Here is a 19,774-nt window from a genome sequence, read left to right as displayed (position 1 = left end):
TTTTAATGCGAAAGCATTATATGGTGCATTACGCGGTAATGCGGTGTTGTTGGCAGAGTGACCGTAAGATGGTACCAAAAACGGCCGATGGCGCATAGAGTAAGAACACGTCAAAAATGTTCGGAGCGACGTGAAATTTGTCAGGCAGCTTTCTGTGAACAAAGTAAATTAATAGAGTTGAAAGGAAAATTTCGTGCGCTTCGGTTGGGAGTTGTGATTAAACTCGTGATTAAAGTTGTGACTAGTGCGTCCGTCATTGCACACGTCATGTCACTGCCTCTCACGTGTCACTTGCTCTTCAGATTTCGTCGGTGCTGTGGCTACTACGATGCACTGTAAACGCCAAGTCAAGCGTGTGTAAAATGAAGTGTATACCTAGTGCGTCCGTCATTGCACACGTCACGACACTGCGTCTGACGTCTCACTTGCTCTTCGGATTTCATCGGTGCTGCGATTCACTCGGAAGCGTCTACCTCGGCGGCATCTGTGAAACGTGGTCGACAATTGAAGCACGCGCAGAAGACGAAGCAAGGGAACGTTTCCCCAAAGCAACTACAATGCTTTTGCATTCCCACGTAAGCAGTCTTAGGTGTCTCTGCCGAAGTTATTGAACAAGTATTCATTAGTTTCGTGAGTAGCTGTTGCAGATAGCTGAAAGTGGACCGATTTGAAGTGCCTGAAGACCAACAACATTGCGATCGGCGGAGTAGTTCGCTCGAAATTAGTCTCTTTTTTCTTTTGCGCGCAATGCTTGTAAATACCGATGCACTCTTTTCGTAGGCCCCCCGCATTTCAAATTTCTTAAGCCAATTTGAAATAAATGTTTATTAGTAAAGAACAGTGCGGCTCATTTGGGATGCGGGGATGGACATAGAAGTATTAGTTACCTCTGACGCCCCCCTTTTACAAGAAAAAAAAAAAGAAGTGGGAAGAAACACATGGGGAATAGGATGTCTGGCAGCTAATCTCCGCAAGTCAGCCTTTGATGACGATACACCAGCTCTAGATTCCGCTATAGTGGGTTTTGTAGGAAACTTTGTTTCGTGGTAGCTCTTATAGCGACGCCCGTGTCAGGCTTTTTTTTTTTTTCTAAGGCCATTCGTTTACATTTCTCACGGCCGGCCTTTCAGATTGTTTCATGATGCTCCATCACAAAGTGACACACTAAGACTCTAGTGGCAAGGATATCACTGCCCTAGTTGCATGCAGGGTGTTTCACGTAACTTGAAAGAAGGGTTTTACAAATACTGGTTAACCGCAGCTGCATGAAAGCAAAGGCATATGGTTCGCCTTCGTGTGGTGCTCTTTAGAATATTTTTTATATTCCGCTTGATTAGTTAGTTAATTAGGATGGGATTTGCAATTTTATATTCATATTCACTCAAGTGCGTTTCGCTCCGCTGTAGAGGGCGTTCAGAAACGACCACTCTAATTTCGTGTGGCGACGTAAGTGTTGCGTGATGATTTTCTTCGGCGTTTAAAGAAAGCCCGCGAAATTTTAAATAAAACCACGTGAATTCGCCTATGCGCTATCGTATGCAGCGCTTTCAACCACACTTCGTGCAAAAGAACCGGGCGCGCGGACCATGCCGAAGTGAGCGGCTGTGGCTATTGTCTTCGCAGTGCGTCTGCTTCTTTTTAGCGGTGCCACACGGAAAGGAAGCGCCGTCGTCCCTGATAAGCGATTGGTACGACGCATGGTTCGGAGCGCTCCAATACGACAGCGCACGAGCGCAGTCACGTGGTTTTAATTCATGTTTCGCGGGCTTTCTTTAACCCCCGAAAAAAGAAAAAGCACCACGCAGCATGTACGTTGCCACAAAAAATCGGATGAGTCGTTTCTGAACCCCCTCTACAACGCAACGAAACGCACTCTGGCTATAGTGAACAATAAAGACATTTCATAACTGATGTTAGTTAATTAATTACACGGAATATTAAAAAAATGCTCTAAAGAGCACCACATGGCGGCAAACCATATGTCGTGGTTTTATTCTGCTGCGGTTAACCGCTTTATTAAAATGCTTTGTTCAATTTACGTGAAACATCCTGTATACGCCCCAGCCATTTACGTTCGCTTATTTAAGTGACGTCATGGGGGAGGCGCACTTTCGTTGTCCGGTGTCCAAGAGTTAAAATCATCTGGAGCATTCGGCCTGGCCTCCTTGAGCATCTCGTGCATGATCTCTCGAGTACCTGGTCCTAGTCGCAAAATGTGATGAATGCTTGCCGTATAGAGACGCTGTAGCTTTTTTTCTTACCTTTCTCCGTGGAGGCTCGTCTAATTTGTCTTACCGTTCTACGGAGGTTGCAGTATGCGTCGCGCTTGCTCGGGTGTCCGTCGCTATTTTGGGGGGATCTTGTACTTACCTTGTTTTTAGTCTGGCCTTGAAATGGCGGCTTTCGTTTCCTTTGTAATAAGGACGTGTGTTCATAAGTTCTCGTGACGATTTTATTGTACACTCTGAACAACGCTTGTCTAGTGTGGCCAATCGGTCTGTTTTACTGTCGTTTATAAAATGAAAACACAGGCCGACGCTACGATGAGGCCACACATGGCCAATGCGCATGCTAGGTCCATGTGCTATAGGGCGAACATAAGTGGAACCTTGAAATTACTTCAAAGTAATTACTGCGGACGGTGGCGGCCACTCGACCACTCTATTCAAGTGCTATTCAGATAGTAGTGCTATAGTGACTCCCTATACTGACTTCCCCTCTTCTCTTGCAATTATGTGCGCGTGCTGGAAAGTGGCAAAGTGAGCATTTTCGCACTAATGTTTATTCTGTGTGAAATACCGTAATGCTTAGTCTTAAGGTAAGTGGAGGTTCCTAAGCAAGGAAAGATTCAAACAGTAAACACTGGTGGAAATGCTCCTTTGGAGATCCATCAGTAGCTCAAGGTTCCTTCATGGGTTTGAGAGTGCCTGCTTGGGAATACTTGTTTACCAATAAGCAACTGGATTACATTTCTTCCTGACAAAGCCAGAAACTTGTACTGACAACTTTCGTAAATCTCTGGACCAGGAAAAAAAAACAAATAAAAGGCCGAGATACGAGAAAATAGTGAAATTCATTAGCATTCCAAGATTTTGTATATATATATATATAAAGAAGCTGGCCTTTCAGTTTATCTGCTGTAATAATCATCCTTCTTCTTCAAATTAAATAGAATCAATGCGCTGGAAGAACACTCTATTAGCACAATTTGACTCCGTGTTTCCCTTGTTCTCCTAAATGAAATGACAGTGCTTGAAGGACATTCTATAGCAGTACAATTGGAGTGAGCGTTTTCTCTGTGTTTTTTTAAAATCAAGATTGTGGCACTACGTGCCAGTGAGGCGACTGGCGCCTTGTACGCTGTCTGCCTTCTTTTTCCACTCTCAGCGCTGTACACAGATTTCCCGATGTTCCTCGGCCATGGTGTCTCGGTACAGGACCTCGGCTGGAGCCCTTGATGTGGGTCTGGATCTCTGCGGGCGCTGCGACTTTGTGTCCTTCGTGAAGTAGTCGCCGACCAGCGTCTAGTAATAGTATGTGAGTTCGAAATGAAAAAAAAAAAAATTGAAGATATAAGTGCAGAGCTGTAACTGCCTCTCACTAGGAAGTCACCTCAACAGTACCGCACGCGAAGAGGATATTGGGAATGCAAGAAGTGAGAGAAAAGGGGGAGAGAGTAGAGCGTAAAGGCCGTCGAGAGGTAGAAGTAGTGGAAGCGAAACGCGACTTATATTCGGGTAAATAGGCTATTGAATTTGAAAACTCAAATAAGGGTGCGAAAGCTCGCTCGAGGAAGGACCTATACCTACTTGGGAAATGAAAAGCCTCAGGGTTGCCAGTGGGGAGCTCAGGGCACAAGCACACGAATGCGAACTACGAAATCCAGCAAGTCGTGGCTTCTCTAGAGTCTCGATAATAAATTGAAATATTTCGTTGCATTCATTCATTCATTCATTCATTCATTCATTCATTCATTCATTCATTCATTCATTCATTCATTCATTCATTCATTCATTCATAAATTGAAATATTCTGTTGCATTCATTCATTCATTCATTCATTCATTCATTCATTTATTCGGCGTGCTGTTAAAGGCGTTTCTCCCATTTGCACAATACGCGATGAAAGCAGATGGAGGGTGGGTGTAGCCACGATCAACCATCACGCAATCGAGTGTGCAGGTGTTACGACCTATGCTTTACGATAATTATTATATTAAAATGGAGTGGCGCTAGATGTAGTGCAAGCATGCATGCATAAATGAAACTTAGATGTGGCCCGACGGCACGAAGATCTCGAGCGCGTACGCACGATGTGGCAACGCCTTTATTATTTTTGAGACGTACTCGGCGATTTCTACTCCCGCCCACTTGCCAACCCTTACCATTTTATTTTACAGTAAACTGCTACTGCGACGATCCAGTTTAAAGCAAACTTTCAGGTATGAGGAACACGGCACGTTTGGTTGGTTTCAAGTAGGCCCAACGCGAAAGAAATCTGCTTAAAACGAAGCGCTAATTCGGATAAATTGAACTTCCGCAGTCGTCCCTGACACCTGCTGTCCAGTCTAGCAAGAGGCCCTTATCGGCACTCTTGGAGTAAGTGATGCTAGCTACCTAGGCAGCAAATGGTGATTCTGTAGACGCAAACAGCTGCGCAAATGTCGACGAGCAGGTGCAACGCGCCGGGCTGACACCGAAAAGGGTGATTAAAAAGACCCTCGATGTCCACCTGCAGTCAAACAATTGTGGTGAGGACACCACCCAGTCGTGCTCTTGTATTATGTAGCTGATAACGACCTGGATCCTTTGGTACATTTGTTTAGCAACATGAGGAGAATGAGGACACTTTTTGCAAGCTCAGTAATATTCCAGCTTCTGTGACAGAGCACAGGTTTGTCAAATGCCGGCAAGTAACAGTTACTGCATGGCCTAAGCGTTATTAAAGCAACGTATAGCATCGCGAAATGTTAACGAGTGACTTACTTTTTCACACGTGCTTTTTTTTCTTTTGGCGCAGTTTCATTCGTTTATTTGTAGGGTTTGCCAGGAACAATGAGTTCTGTTATTTAGATCTTTTCTGTTAAGATGAGCTTTCCGTACAGTGAGCAGCTATCGACGGCTACTTCGACTGAGTTTTAACGGGAACCTACTGCATTTAACATTTAGCATATCCAAGCGCGGCGCCGACTTGACGAATCTGCGGGCGAAAATGGTCAAATCAACATACCTGCACTCAACTGTTTTCCTATGAAGGGTCTCCGAATTCAACAGCCTACTGTATACAGGGCAACTATGGCAGCTGCTATCAAACACCAGTAATGTCTTGAGCGGCAGTTGGAGCCAGGAATGAGCCGATTCCGCAACTGGCGATTTTTCTTGCTGCGTACGCGACACAGTTTAGTACAGAGGTACGAGGCATACAGTTTTACTTACGTGACTGGTGAAAGCCATGAATGTGTTCACATCACCACTTGTAGTGTTGCTTGAAAGAGGCGTGACTGGTGGAACGCTCACCCCCTCGGACCTGTGTTGAGTGAGCTAGGCAGTGTCATACAAAACCGTAAACAGATGCACACATAACTACGGTACTAAGCAGCATCGATGCACATTGGTGAGCACTTGGGCAAATCCTGCGAACGTATTTCCATTGCATGCGCTGTCGTGAGTAAGAAGCATAAATTGTCACGTGAAGTCGAAAAGGCTGCAGACATCTCTAGGCTAAGTTGCGATTGTGTGAGGAAGACTTTTATGTTTCTGAAAGTGACCGAAGGGTCGTCGGTGAAGGCACGTCAAGGGTCGTCGGTGAAGTGTATAGACAGCTGCACTCTCGGGATAAATACGCTCGCGGAAGTGCCGCCTGGGCCGTGAGAGGCAGCGGGTAACACTCCCCGGGGACCAACCCTGTGCACGCATAAAAAAAAACAAAGAAAGTGAACGAGATGATGGTCGCCGCGTTATCTCCATCGATAAAGTGCCGCATGCGTATTGGGAAAGACGTGGGATCAACTCCTACCTACGGCGAGTTAGCTAATCGTACACTTTCTCTTCCCTTTATCTTGTTAAGGCGAAAGCCCTATGTGTCTCATTGGTCGAAAAATTCGATGTCAGGCGTCATCAAAAAATTTACCGTCTGGTGTTATGGCACCAAAATTTATCGGCACCAATACTTATCGGCCCCAAAATTGATCGGCCCCAAAATTGATCGGCACCAAAATTGATCGGCACCAAAATTGATCGGCACCAAAATTGATCGGCACCAAAATTGATCGGCACCAAAATTGATCGGCACCAAAATTGATCGGCACCAAAATTAATGGGAGTCGAACCCTCGACCTTTGGTAGGACTGAAGTTCAATGGCACCAAAATTGGTGCTGCCACCATTGATGGTGGAACCGACGACCATTGCTAGGGGTCAAATCCACCTGCTTTGGTGTTAAGGCTAAGTTAATTTGGTGGGAGAACACAAGCAATCGGAAGTAACAACGCCTTCGGTCGAGAATTTCAAGTAATTTAATGAATGTCTCGTAAGCGCGCGGGCTTTCGCCTCTTCTCTTTCGAATATATTAAAGTGACTTTACCTTTGCTGTTACATTACAGTTAGGCGTAACAATAACATTCCCTTACGCTTTATCTGGCCTCATTGTTCGTTACATCAAATAGTTGTGAGTAGCAAAACACCGAGCCCCTTCGATCCTCTTATGATTCTCGCTCTAACACACTTTTGTGTTCTATCTCGCATGTTCTTACTTAATTTGAGGCGTACCTGCGCTGGTATTGTCGTCTTCACCATCGGTTCCATCAGCGCGCCTGGGAAGGAGACCTCTTGGAAACTAACGGCCCCCTTTACGGCTTGTGTACGCCTCCACTAGTTGTTTAGGTTCGAAAAAAAAACTTTTGGATTTTCATGTGCCGAAACCAGGATCTGATTGTTGAAACATATGGGTAATAGCGCGAACAGACGACCACAAGAAAGAAGACACGTACACCAACTCGCCCAAAAAAGAAGTCTTGATGAAGTTCTGATTGTTGGGCACGCCATACTTGGGGGACTCCGGGATAATTTTGGCCACCTGGGATTATTTAACGTGTAACAAAATCTAAGTACATGAGCGTTTTTTGTTTGTGCATTTCACCACATTGAAGTGCGGCAGCCGCTTCTGGGATCGAACCCTCGAGCACCGAAGAGCAATGCCATAGCCACCAAGCTACCGCGGCGGGTAGTAAAGGTTTTCATGGGGGACGATTCCGCCCAGCATTACCAATTTTTCTTGCAAAAATTTTCGCTTACCAATGCTAAACATCCGCTAGAATCCGCTAAATGTATGTGAGCATTGGATAAACATCCGTTTAGTGAAATATGAGCGAGAAACTGGGTAGAAAATAGTGAACAGATATCTTTATAAGTAGCTATATAGTATCAGTTACAATGACAACCAAACTGGGATTGCTAGAAAGACATATCCAGATTTCCGAATTTTCATGGTGGGGCGTTTGAACCTACCACAAAGTGGTTAATAAATACTTTCACAAAGAAAAAAATTGCGGCTCTACGAAGTAAACTGGGTTGGATTAGTTGCACGAACCAAGAAGTTTTTTTGACTGGGACGAAGAAACGCCTCCGGATGCATCTCGGCGAGCATGGTCATACATCTCCAACTGTGCTTTGAGGCTGCTCGTTGAACAGGCTCAACAATCCACTGGTAAACATTCTAAATTAGTTTCAAAAGTTCACTATCCACTCGTTCATGGTTCGTAGGGAGATAAATCTTAGCTAGCGGGAAACTTAAGGAATGAGAGGCGGATTTAAAAACAATATACGTGCCAACTCTTCCAGTCGAGCTTTAGCTTCTTAGAAAACGGAAACTTTCTTTATGGTTTCCCAGCTTGCAACTTCCCGAGGATATACCGCCTACCTTGTGGAAGCTTCAGCTTCTAGTCCTGCCGGTGCCGTCAAGATACGCGATCTACTTGCCAAAACGCTGAAGGCTGCCGCCATAGTAAAGCTCGAGGAGGTGCGCGACGTCGGCCATGCAAAGCTTGGGCGCCCAGACGTCAAGCAGATCACGTGGAAGCTAGTCGGACGCATCGCTGGCGACATATACGAGACCAATGACGTACAACGCGGGGTAATACGGGGTGTCATGGCTCCGCCTGTTGCAAATGAAGGGAAGATAAACGATAAGGGAAATGCATGAAAGCTTGCTGAGTTGGCAGGCTGAGCCCGGTTGGTCATCTTTCATTGGGGAAGGGAGAAAAGGTACTAGAAGATGAATACACGTCGTGTCTATAGAAGGTGCATCTACGCTTGTGCATTCATTATCACGATCATTCTCTCTGTCATCGACAGTACATCACCAATTTACGGTGCTTTGTGACAATAATGGCAATTTGAGACGTCTGCCACCGCTCTTATTGGAATGTATTGATATACCGCCCTTCTTTTGATCGTGTAACGCTTATCGTAAATTGTTTTTCTTAAGACGGGCATTGCGGTTATCCACTCCATCTGTCCGCCTCCTTGCTTACAAATGTATTGTATTGCCTACCTTAGATTATGCTGCTATCATTTGGGACCCATTCACTAAGACTAACATAAACAAAGTAGAGAGGGTTCAAAGGAGGGCTGCTCGGTACATATATAATAATTACCGACGTACATCGATAACACATCTTTTAATCAAAGCTGGTCTGCCGACAATAAGTGAGCGAAATCGTTCTGCAAGACTTAAATTCATGTACCAATTAATTAAAGGACACTACAGAACTGAAATCACCCATTTAGTTCATTTTTCGTCAGGGTATGCGACCCGACAACGACATCAGCTAACTTTAACTCCTTTTCGCATCCGTAATAACTGTTTTAAATACTCATTTCTTCCACGAACTATTACCGATTGGAATAATCTCACTAACAATGAAGTGTTGCAACCGTCACTGACGTTATTTGCCCAACATATTGCCTAGTCTGTGTTACTGCATTTCATCACTTTACTGTTCTATTGTGTATTTTTTTTTATTTTTTTTTTATTATTTTTTTATTTTTTATTGTTTGATATCTTGTTCAAATGTATTCCTGATGCTGGCTGCAGAGCTTCAACCTGCACCCTTATTTCTTGTTTACATTTTGCCATTTTTGTGAAACTGCTTGATTCTTTTTCCCACCCTGCTATAATCCCGATACCGGGATTGCAGTATCAATAAATAAATAAATAAATAAAAAATGTCACTGCTTGAAATCGAGTAGTGCTGCTATCTAAAGCTCTTTGTCTGGCACCGAGGCTCTATGGAGGACGAGTGTGAGAACGAGGATAAATACCCAAGGACGCTCTCGGAAATGCTGCTCGTGAAAGAACAAAAAAGTACTGTGCCAGCAGAAATATGGTCTGCATCCGGGACTAAACTTGAACAGGAAACGCTGTGTTGCCGTAAGGATCACAATCCATGTCAACACCGTAGCAAAGGTCATGTTCGTGACGCAAACGCCAGCTGCTCTCGTTGACAGAGCGCCATCTGTGTGAAACAGGCGCTGTGATTTCTTCCACTCTTTACCTTGCCCGGAGACTTGCTAAGCCTTGTTTTTGGCGCATACCCACAATGGGGAGATAGCCTCAAGTATGATGGTTAAGACGAACGGGAAAAAGACGGTGAATTAGCGTTTCGTAAATTATAGCAAACAGATAATAAAATCCTGTAGAAGAAAGATATAAATAGAAGGAAATCGACCTATAGGCCGATTTCCTTCTATAAACTATAAAAATAAGTCTATCAGCTTCCTCCGCCTATCCTATTTCTAAAAGCTTTCTTTTTATTTTCTGTAACGATAGCTGTTAAGGGGTACGACGTATTGATATTGTTGCATCTGTGGCGGGTGCTACCATCATGTTTTGTTACCAGGAGAACTAAACAGAACACAACAAGGGAAAAAAAAGAAGGAGGAGGCGTGCTGGAGGCGTGCCGAACGACCTTGATCCCTGCGGGATCTTATCCGGTCAGTGATCAGGAAAGAGCTTAGCAAGTTGCAGACACCTCAGACTCCAACTGCACTATCATCGACGTTGTCAGGGACGAATTTAGGCGGGTCATACGGGATCCAGAGCGTGAGCAACAGTCGATGCAGCGCATCCTAGTGTACGCCGACGTGCTCGGGCAAACCAGGGTACGAAGTAGTGCAGCAGTTGAGACGGCCGTTCCTTACCCGCCGACAGCACGCAGCGCACCTCGTCTGCTGGAACCAATGGCTGCCTATCCGCCTACAGCGCGCAGTGCAACTCGTTTTGTGGAGCGAATGCCCCGGAAAAGTGACGTCTGGCGTCACCACGAGCGCAGGCCTCTGTGTTTTCACTGCGGAGAAGCGGGTCACCTGTATGGGTTCTGCCCGTACTGTCAAGCTAGGTTAAGAGGTTTTCTCTTAAGTGCACCATGCCCCGAAACGGTGAACGACCAGCCGAGATTGAAGAATATTTGTCCACGCGCCAAGGCTCCATGCATTACTCCACGCCAACGCCAACCACGGTCACCGTCGCCCATGCGCTACCGATCCCCTAGCCCACGCGCGTCTCCGAGATTGCCTAGGCGTCGTTCACCAAGCCCGCCCTAGGAAAATTGAAGCAAGCGACCTGTAAAGGTGAGGCCGCTGATAACCACAGTTATTAAGATCCCCCAACATAATTTCAATGCGGTGATAATTCTAGTAAATAGGTGCAGTAACGAAAAGATTGCATCAGATTTGCGGTTGATAATACATAGATGCGAGTAGAATGCCTTAGTCGACGCCGGCGCTGATTTAAATGGAGAATAAACTGAAAAAAAAAAGTTGTGATGCAGTGGACTGGCCCGCAGATACGCATGGGGGTGGTCATCTTATTATGCCCCTTGGAAAATGCACCGAAAGACTTTAAAGTAAGAGGCTTCATTTTCGTTTCTGACTTGATTGTACGGCCATAATGTTCAAGGGAACTTATACTAGGATTTTCTAAAAGCTAATCGCACCATAATTAAACTACGCAGGTGAAATTGAATTTTTAGAACCGCCTCATAATGTAGCATTAGACTACAGGATTTTGCGTTTTTTCTTGCGCACTGAGAATGACGCCATCGATGGGAGAGCATGTGGCTGTGGGTTGTAGTACATAAGTTTGTGTATGCTTTCGAGAAAAGTTAGTTGTGAGTTCAGCGCTGTCCCGTGTGTTCCTGCCTCCTGTCTTCGTCGTCTTGTGCTGCCCCTTTCAACGTGTTCAACGTACATCCAGTGCGTCATTCTCGACAGGACAAGCTACATCTGTGCAGGAATCGGAGCAGCGACGTCTTGCTGCATGGTGCGTCGTTGAGGATGATGTAACTGTGCCACCACGCTGCAGTGTAGTGGTTCATGTGGAGAATGAAACATTCTACGACCGCGAAGGCATAGCGAATGGAAACATAGGGGTTGTTTTGAACAAAGGTATTTGGTAACCTAACGACAACGTCAACTGCTCTGTCTGGAACCTGTAGTGTCGGCAGATCAGTTACCGTCAACCAGACTCACGGAAGCACAAAAGAAACGTATATATGCCCTGATAAAGGATTTTTCTGACTGCTTCTCCACTTCCTCGAACATAAGGCTCACGTCTGTTGCAAAGCTCAGAATTATAACAGAGGACGCCACGAGACCGGTATACCAGCCCCCGTATCGAGTTTCACCAAAAGAAAGGGAGATGATCAAAAAGCAAGTAGAGGAGATGCTTTCAGGTGACGTTATTCAGCTTTCCAACAGTCCGTGGGCAGCTCCCGTAGTGCTCGTTAAGAAATCCGTGTTGACTACCATGAACTGAACAGCGTAACTAAACGGGGCGAATACCCCCTTCCTCGTAATGATGAAAGGTTAGGTCGGCTCCAACGTGCAAAGTTTTCTCCCCCTTTGACCTCAAGAGTGGATATTGGGAAAGATAGGTGGATGAGCGGGACCGTGAGCTCTGGGCAAGACTTGCTTAAAGAACTGGACAGGCAAGTCTTGCCCAGACCTCATGGCTGACATCTTCTCTGATCAGGCACTTCGCCTCATGAACACGGGATAACCCACACTTGTCCTCGTTAGCGTTGCTGAAGGCCTGTTGAAGCGCATGTCACTACAGATAATTAATGCCTCTCAGCCTTCCACGCTTTACAAAAGTCGCGGTTATTCCGTATATCCACGGCATATCGCATTGATCGAAAAGGATTGGCCAGTGGGCTAATGTAGAAGTGGTTTTCCCGCTCCCGATAAACTGCGATCTTTGCGCAGATTGACCAGTGCGTGTACCCCCAAAAAGCTTGCTTGCAAAAAGAGACATCAGTCAAAGTTCATTGACTGTGCAGAAGGAATACTTTATAATGTGCCTTTGAACTGTGGGTGTAACTATGTTGGTCAGAGCGGACGATGCCTTAATGACAGGCCACAGGAGCATCGCTACACAGTGATAGCATTGAATGATATTGGATTGGATTGGATTGGATTGGATTGGAGAAAACTTTATTTATGCCTGCAGTTGGGCGCTCGCGCGCCCCGACGAGAGCCTGAATTATAGCATTGAATGATAGAATAATCGCCGTAGAAATTGTACGCGTGATCAGGGCAGACGCCACAAATACGGTCACATGTAAACCAGTACATAATGCATGCTCAATTGTCCGCAAAAATCGTAATCAATTAACCCGGGAAATCATCGAAGCAGAATTGATTGACAGGTGTGGTGACACCTGTGAGTCAAAACCGTTCATCGCACTTCCCCGCAAGGAGCTATCCTTCTTGCGTAGAGATGGGTATTTTCTGCGGGTGGCGCACACGTGATGTGTCACAGATTCTGCTACATGTGTGGTCATTTGCTTCAATGTAAAACAATGTTGTAAGTCTACGCTCGTGTGCCTCAGCCTCTTCTTTGTCCTCGTCTTGTGCGCAAAAGGTTGCACTCATGTCTTACCAACATGCTCAAACAGACACCTTAATGTCTCGCAGTATCAACAGCAAAGAAACAAAAAGAAATGCGTAGTGATGTTCGGCTGTGGTTCAACTGATAAATATACCATTGCAAAATATAACACCTTAGTATAAGCATGGTCATAAAGAATTACACAGGAACTGCCTAAAGAAAAGCACAACGAGCCATCAATTATCGCCAACTTACGAGGGTGAAATCTAAATACGGAACGGCGTCTTCATCGAGTTTTGAACTTCGCACCTCGTCGTGGCGCGGCATAGCATGTGATCCCAGAGGCTGTTTGCGACGCAATCGTGTGTTCTCTTTCCCAAAGACGACGATTGTACGTATTGCAAAAAAAAAAAAAAAAGTCAGATAAGGCTTACGTTTCTCCTGCTGGTGCTCCCGAGGTCAGCGGAAGCTAAAGAATCGCAGGCGGCAACCGTTTGTTTCCCCCTCTCTCTTTCTTTTTATCGGAATTTCTGCATCAGAACGGCAAGTTGGTCAGCTAACATCATCCTAATCAGCGTCTTTGTTACCGTTTATTTCACGTCATTTTATTTCGACCCGTTTGGCGCATTTGAACATTGCCTTCGTCGCGATAGCAAGCGATGTAGCCTGCACCGATGTCGGGCCTTTCTTTGACCCATGTTGCCGTTTTGCCATACGTCGGTGCGTGTGGTTGCGTTCAAGAGTGCTCACATGATTTCGTGAATATCTTTGGCTTCTGGCGTCAAGCTGCAATTAACGTCGCTTTTTCGAATGGACCACGGAGTCACCGAAAGAATGCTGGCTGCTCATTTTTGTAGGATATTCCCGTGGCTCGTGGTTAGAACAACGCTGGAACGGATAGCTGGGTCAAGCTACGTTTCCCCTCAGACGAGAGGTGAGACTAATTCTTGAATCAGTTCTGAAATAATTCAGCACCAGCAACATTCCGGGTAGCTGCTATGCTTAATGCCCTGCCCTCATTTTTGTTTCTGCAAAACGCTTTCTTTTGCCTGCTCGCGAAGTAGGCGTATCAACCGTTAAATACAATACAATTGCTTGCAAGCGCAGCACGCCACTGTACTTCATGTCGCTGGGTTGAAAAAAAATTATTTCCTATCACGCTGTATGTCTTCGGCCATGTCCTCGCAATTAAACGTTGCTTTTGCTGCAGTAGAAGGCGAGACAGTCGGCACTAATAACGTGGCTTGTTTTAACGTTGGTGGCCATTTTGCCATTAGTCGATGCATGCGACTGAGCGCAAGAGCATTCAAGTGTTTTCGTGAATTATTTTGGCTTGTGCCGTGAGGCCGCAACTTTTTCGAATGCGCCAAAATTTGACTGAAAGAATGCTGGCTGCTTGCGCACGCAGGACTTCCCCGTCGCTCATGGTTCGAAGAACAACGGGGGGACGAACAGCCGGGCCAAGTTACGCTTCCCAAGAACAAGGTGAGCGCAATTCTTCCGTTAATTTGAAGTGTAGTAATTACGCTAAATGAACTCATTGTGTAGTAGCTATGCGATATGTACCTCTTCGCTGTAAAACGCTTTCTTCTTCCCGCTCTCGAAATGTGCGCGTGTCAACAGTTCGACAAATGCACGACAGCTGTCACAACAGTGCAGCATGTCGCCGAATTGGATGTCGGCGGGATGAAAACATAACCTCTTCGTTATATATTCCGAAATTCCATTCAAAACTTGCTAAAAGTGTATTTAAGGATTCTTGCCGACTTTGCGTTTTACAATGTTTTTGCTGGTTTCTATTGCGGCACCATTGGTGGAAAACTTGCCGAATCAGGGATACGCCGCGAGCCAATAATTGTGCGGAAAGATAAGTTTACGCAGATCCAAGGCACACATTGGAATCTACTTGAAGCGAAACTTTATATTGAAATCCTTTACAACTAATGGTGACGCGTACAGTTTAATGCGACCTTATGTATTGATTAAATTCATTCAGTGTTTGTGCACAACTTTAATTTCGTGCAATTTTTACACGTGCTCTACGCCCTTCCGAAGCTATTCCTAAATGCAAACACCAAATCAGGCGGATGCACAGTGTGACCCATCTGCGGAGCGATGTCACGAGGGTGATCGAAGGCGATCCGTGATGCTGGTCGAGGGAACTGATCGCTTGTGTGTGTACATCGAGAAGTAGGTGACATTTGTTTTCGGAACATATTCGAGGCAGTTGTAATCTTGAAAGAAAGCGGGGTCCAGCGGCTCCTCCTAGACGGTCACAGACGACCATGCCAGGTCGCGATCTTTTTGAGTGTGAACATGGGAGCACGTGGCTTTCCGTACTGCCAACGCAGTTTAGCACCGAGAAGCACTGCGCATGCGCTGTGCGTCATTGCTGTGCGCACAGCATGCGCTGTGCGACGTACGCTTAAGGAGCGATAAGAATGTTTAACTTGCAATTACATTCCACAGGATGTATGAATAAACATGAAAATGTTATTCTTCGCCGACGATCCCAAGATCATTCTGCGTCCTTCAGCTAGGCTGTTGCCACGCATGGGTATTATATTTCTGGGCGTATTGTAAAAGTAACATCCTGTCTTCGAGGAAGGTATGTGTATTCGTCCATTGATCAGAGCAGCTGTTGCACCTCAGCGTGGCGCGTGTTTCGGAGATATCGGGGACATTGTCAGACTTTCACTCAGATAGATACTCTCAGCGTTCCATCTGCGTCCAGGTGCACAGGCCGCTAAAGACTGTCAATAGGATTATAGAAGCATTCAGCCAGGAAGGCCGCATTTCTGACGCCCCACGTAGACGTCGACCAAGTACAACGACGGATGAAGAGGACACGCTTGTGGTAGTTGCCATCACGGAGAAACTATGTCATCACGGAAACAAATGTCATCGTATCCTGTTACGATCAATGGTCAAGCTGTACTCTATGTAAAGACGCATCGCTTTCTGGGCGTCATCATTGACCGCAACCTCTCGTGGAGCCCTCACTGCGTCTATCTGAAGAAGAAGCTAGTCGCCATTGCTCAGGTCTTCCGATTTCTATGCGGGAAAAACTGGGGTACACCAGTCCATTCTATGCTGCAGCTGTATAGGGCTTTGTTTCTCGGACTCCTTCGTTACAGCCTACCAGTATTGTCAAATGCATGCAAGACGAACTTTCGCGCCTTGGAGAGCATACAAGGTCAAGCCCTACGCACGTGTTTAGGGCTGCCTAGGTGCACCTCAACAGCAGCGACAATCGCCATCGCAGGAGACCATACAATCCAGACACATGTAGCTGTCGACTCTCTCAGAGCGCACATTCGCCATCTGTCAAAGATCCCCGACCATCATTTGGCCTCCCTACCAGCCGAGAGACCTCAAGCGACCTTTTCACGAGTTATTAGCGCTCATCATGAGTACATACCGGCATCATTTACACCGGCGGCGAAGCCTTCCTCTCCCCTGTGGTGCCTGCGACAGCCTCAAGTGAATTTTGCTATTCCTGGAATCACAAAAAAATCCAATCATCCATCGCCGGCTCTGAAGCAACTTACGCTCACATTACTGCACCAGACGTATCATGACCGCATACATATATATACCGATGGTTCCACCTCACCTACCAGCTCAACTGCCGCATTCGTCGTTCCAGCCAAGAACGTTACAGTTAAATTCAAATTGTCGCACACGACTACATCTACATCGGCAGAACTTGCAGCTCTCCATGCCGCTATGATGTACATCACCGAAGAGCCTACAGAGAAATGGGTCGTATTTTGTGACTCAAAGGCAGCCCTTCACAGCATCAAGTCCGCATTACGTCACAGAACCTACGAGCAAATGACATCTGAAATCAGGGAACTGCACCACCATGCTCTGGAAAGTGGACACCACATTATATTTCAGTGGATTCCTGCTCACTGTGGCATCGTCGGCAACAACCTAGCTGACAAGGCTGCCCGGTGTGCCCACGAAGATACCAAGACGCGTCCAACACCTTTGGCGAGGTCGGACGCTGCCAGAGAACTTCGCCAACTTGCGCGTAAGAAATCCCAAGATCTCTGGATTTCAAGTGGCCTAAATTGCAGATTACGTAAACTGGACCCCACGCTACGGCTACAACTGCCATCTAGCCTTCCCCGCGGCGAAGCAACCTTGTTGTGTCGCTTGTGGCTGGGAGTGGCGTTCACGAACGCATACTCCTACCGTATGGGAATGGCCGAGAGCCCGATGTGCGACTCCTGTGGGTGCGAGGAGACCATCGAGCACCTATTGTGTACGTGCCCTCGCTACGATGTCCAACGCCTCTCTCTGCGGGCAACTTTACGCAGACTGGACTCGAGATGTTTCACCGAGTCAAAGATACTCGGACCGTGGCCACACCCGTCACTGGCTCGAAAAGCGATTCGTGCACTAGTGCGGTACTTGAAGTGCACGGGCTTAACAGACCGTTTATAGTGTCCTTGCGTATGGTGTCGCTCCCACACGTACTCAGTGCTTCCTCTCTCCCTTTCTTCCTCTTTCTATTCCCCTTTCCCCCACCCCCAGTGTAGGGTAGCAAACCGGATGCTGTTCTGGTTGACCTCCCTGCCTTTCCTACCCTTGTTTTCTCTCTCTCTCTCTCTCTATCTCAGTCCGCGAGAGAAGTTCGGGAGCTGCTGGATGTGGACGCTTCGGCTGTTACTATACGTAGACATCTCTAGAGTGTTGGACAACGAAGTTCTGTGGCTGCGCCAAATCCTGTCTTCACATGCTTGGAACAAGGCGTCTCGAGTGCAGTTTGCCGAAGCGAACGGCTCGTGGACTTCCGATGACCGGGGTCAAGTAATCTTTTCGGACGAGTCGACTTTTTCAACACGTCGAAACCAACGCGTGCGAGTGCGGCGAGCAAGAGGGACACGGTAAGACTTCTTTTTTCGACCTGTCTTTATTTTCTGCGAACGACTAAATATAATATGATTTCCATGCTTGCAGTTACGAGCCAGCCAATGTGCAGGTAGTCGCCGCGAGTCGACGCACCTGCGTGGACGCGTGGGGCGTGGTGTTCCAGGCACGGTCTCGGGCCTCCACTCCCCATCGAGGGCGCTCTCCTGGCCGGTCAATGACGCTGACAACATCTACGAAAATATCTGGGGGCGCGTGAGAGCAGCCATGGTGCGACACCCGATTTATTCAGCGACTTGTGGACGAGTTGTTGGTAGCTGTTTGCCAAGAGTGGGAGCATCTTAGAGCAAGTAGCCTTGTGCTTGCCCTGTATTCTTCAATACTGTCTGAAATGGCAGCAGTTGTTGCTGAGAAAGGAGATATGACAAAATACTAAAGGAAATCAAGCAGCGAATAATTGCAATTTACATCTGTCGCTTCTCAGTGTTCCAGCATTTCTTGAAAAGCGCACAAAATAAAAGTTTGGATGTTTGCGTTTCTTTGCTTCTTTTCTGCATTGTGTGACTAAAAGAACCCTGGAGAAAACACAACAAGGTAACTGGGTAACGATTTTCTGGTAATTAAGGAGGAAGCATGAATAGATGGAAAGACAGGGAGCTTAGTAAATAGGGTAAAGCTAAGGAGTAGGAATGCAGTCTTACCTGGAAGCATCCCAATTTTGTTTAGTCATAACGCGGTCACCGCCGAGGAAAATAACGGCTAGCAGACGACAAACGAGCGCTCCATTGACTTGATGCGCTTGAAGGGAAGATGCCGCGTAAGGGCACGGATGTTGAGACACCGGATAACGGCGTCTGTAGTGCAGAAACCCACTTGCTCCCTTGTTCACGTTCAAAAAGATGGCGACTGTACAGCTCGGTCTACTGTCGGAGGGAATACGCGAGCGCTTGGCTCATGTTCCGCGCAGCGCCTTGTACAGGAAGCGGCGAAAACCATGCGCAAAACGACGCAGGGCCGGTGCGCGCCGCGCGTCGTCTGCTACCGAGCCACCCCTTCGCTTTCCTCGCACGCAGTCACCCTACTGCAATAACGTCAAGAGGCCACCCAGTCCAACGCTTTACGGATAAACGTTTCGTGTACTGCGACGCGGGAGACATAGAAAGCACACAAATACTCACTTCTACTGGAGTGGTGTAGAATGAGAATAAGCAGCAGCAGAGCTATGTTTTATACGGCATTTTTGGAGAAGTCGGATGACGCCGCTATGCTGCGTCTCGAGTGAGCATTCCGCGGATGGAAACGTTCCCAACACCGTCGGCTACCACGAATTCTCAGTTTGCTTCTGTACGTTAGTGTCTACCCCACAATACTTCACGCGTTTCGGTAAAGCTATATCTTCGAAGGCCTGAGGCCTCCGAAGGTATGAAGTTCGATTCAAAAACGCTAGGTGTACACGGCGCTTCCCATCTTTTAGCAACTCGACAGAGAGCACGACGTAGCCAAACACCACTGAAACATGCCGTGCACAACGGTGCGGCAAAGAAACTGTAGTGCGTCTTTTCGTTGAGTCATATGCCACGCTCCATCCACGAAATGAATGCGTGTTTCGGTCTGTCGCGCGATAACGTTCAAACGCGAAGCTTCTTACAGAAAAGCGAGCTGTCAAATCAAGCGCTTTTTTTTTATCCTTCAAATCAGGTTCATCGCAACCGCGGCTCCAGAGGTGAGGGCGAACGCTGCGCGTTGGCGAAGCGAAGGGGTGGTGCGGGAACAGACGACGCGCGGCATGTGACGTTTCGCGTATGCGCTGGGTTTTCGCCGCTTCCTGAGCCTGATGCTGCGTGGAGCATGAGCCACGCGCTGTCGTCTTCTATCCAACAGTGGACCCACCTGTACTCTTCGCTGTTGCAACTACGTGCTTATGTGCGTATCTTTGAAGAACGACATCATCAGTATGGCGAATAACAATTACGATGCTTTTGTTAATAAACTGGGGCGCAGGACGC

At 46.8% G+C, this 19,774-nt stretch overlaps 1 long non-coding RNA gene across 1 annotated transcript; it reads left to right on the top strand.

Moving 5' to 3' along the window:
- Positions 1-12,646: 12,646 nt before the first annotated feature.
- LOC126539549 (uncharacterized) lies at positions 12,647-18,306 on the top strand. Its single transcript, XR_011891226.1, has 3 exons — positions 12,647-13,821; positions 14,296-14,372; positions 17,859-18,306. It is a non-coding gene; the product is annotated as an uncharacterized lncRNA (long non-coding RNA).
- Positions 18,307-19,774: the final 1,468 nt, after the last annotated feature.

This window comes from Dermacentor andersoni, chromosome 11 (genome assembly GCF_023375885.2).
Source record: "Dermacentor andersoni chromosome 11, qqDerAnde1_hic_scaffold, whole genome shotgun sequence".
Lineage (NCBI taxonomy): Eukaryota > Metazoa > Arthropoda > Arachnida > Ixodida > Ixodidae > Dermacentor > Dermacentor andersoni.
Note: the sequence above shows the minus strand (reverse complement) of the source record. Positions and strands in the feature narration are given on the sequence as shown.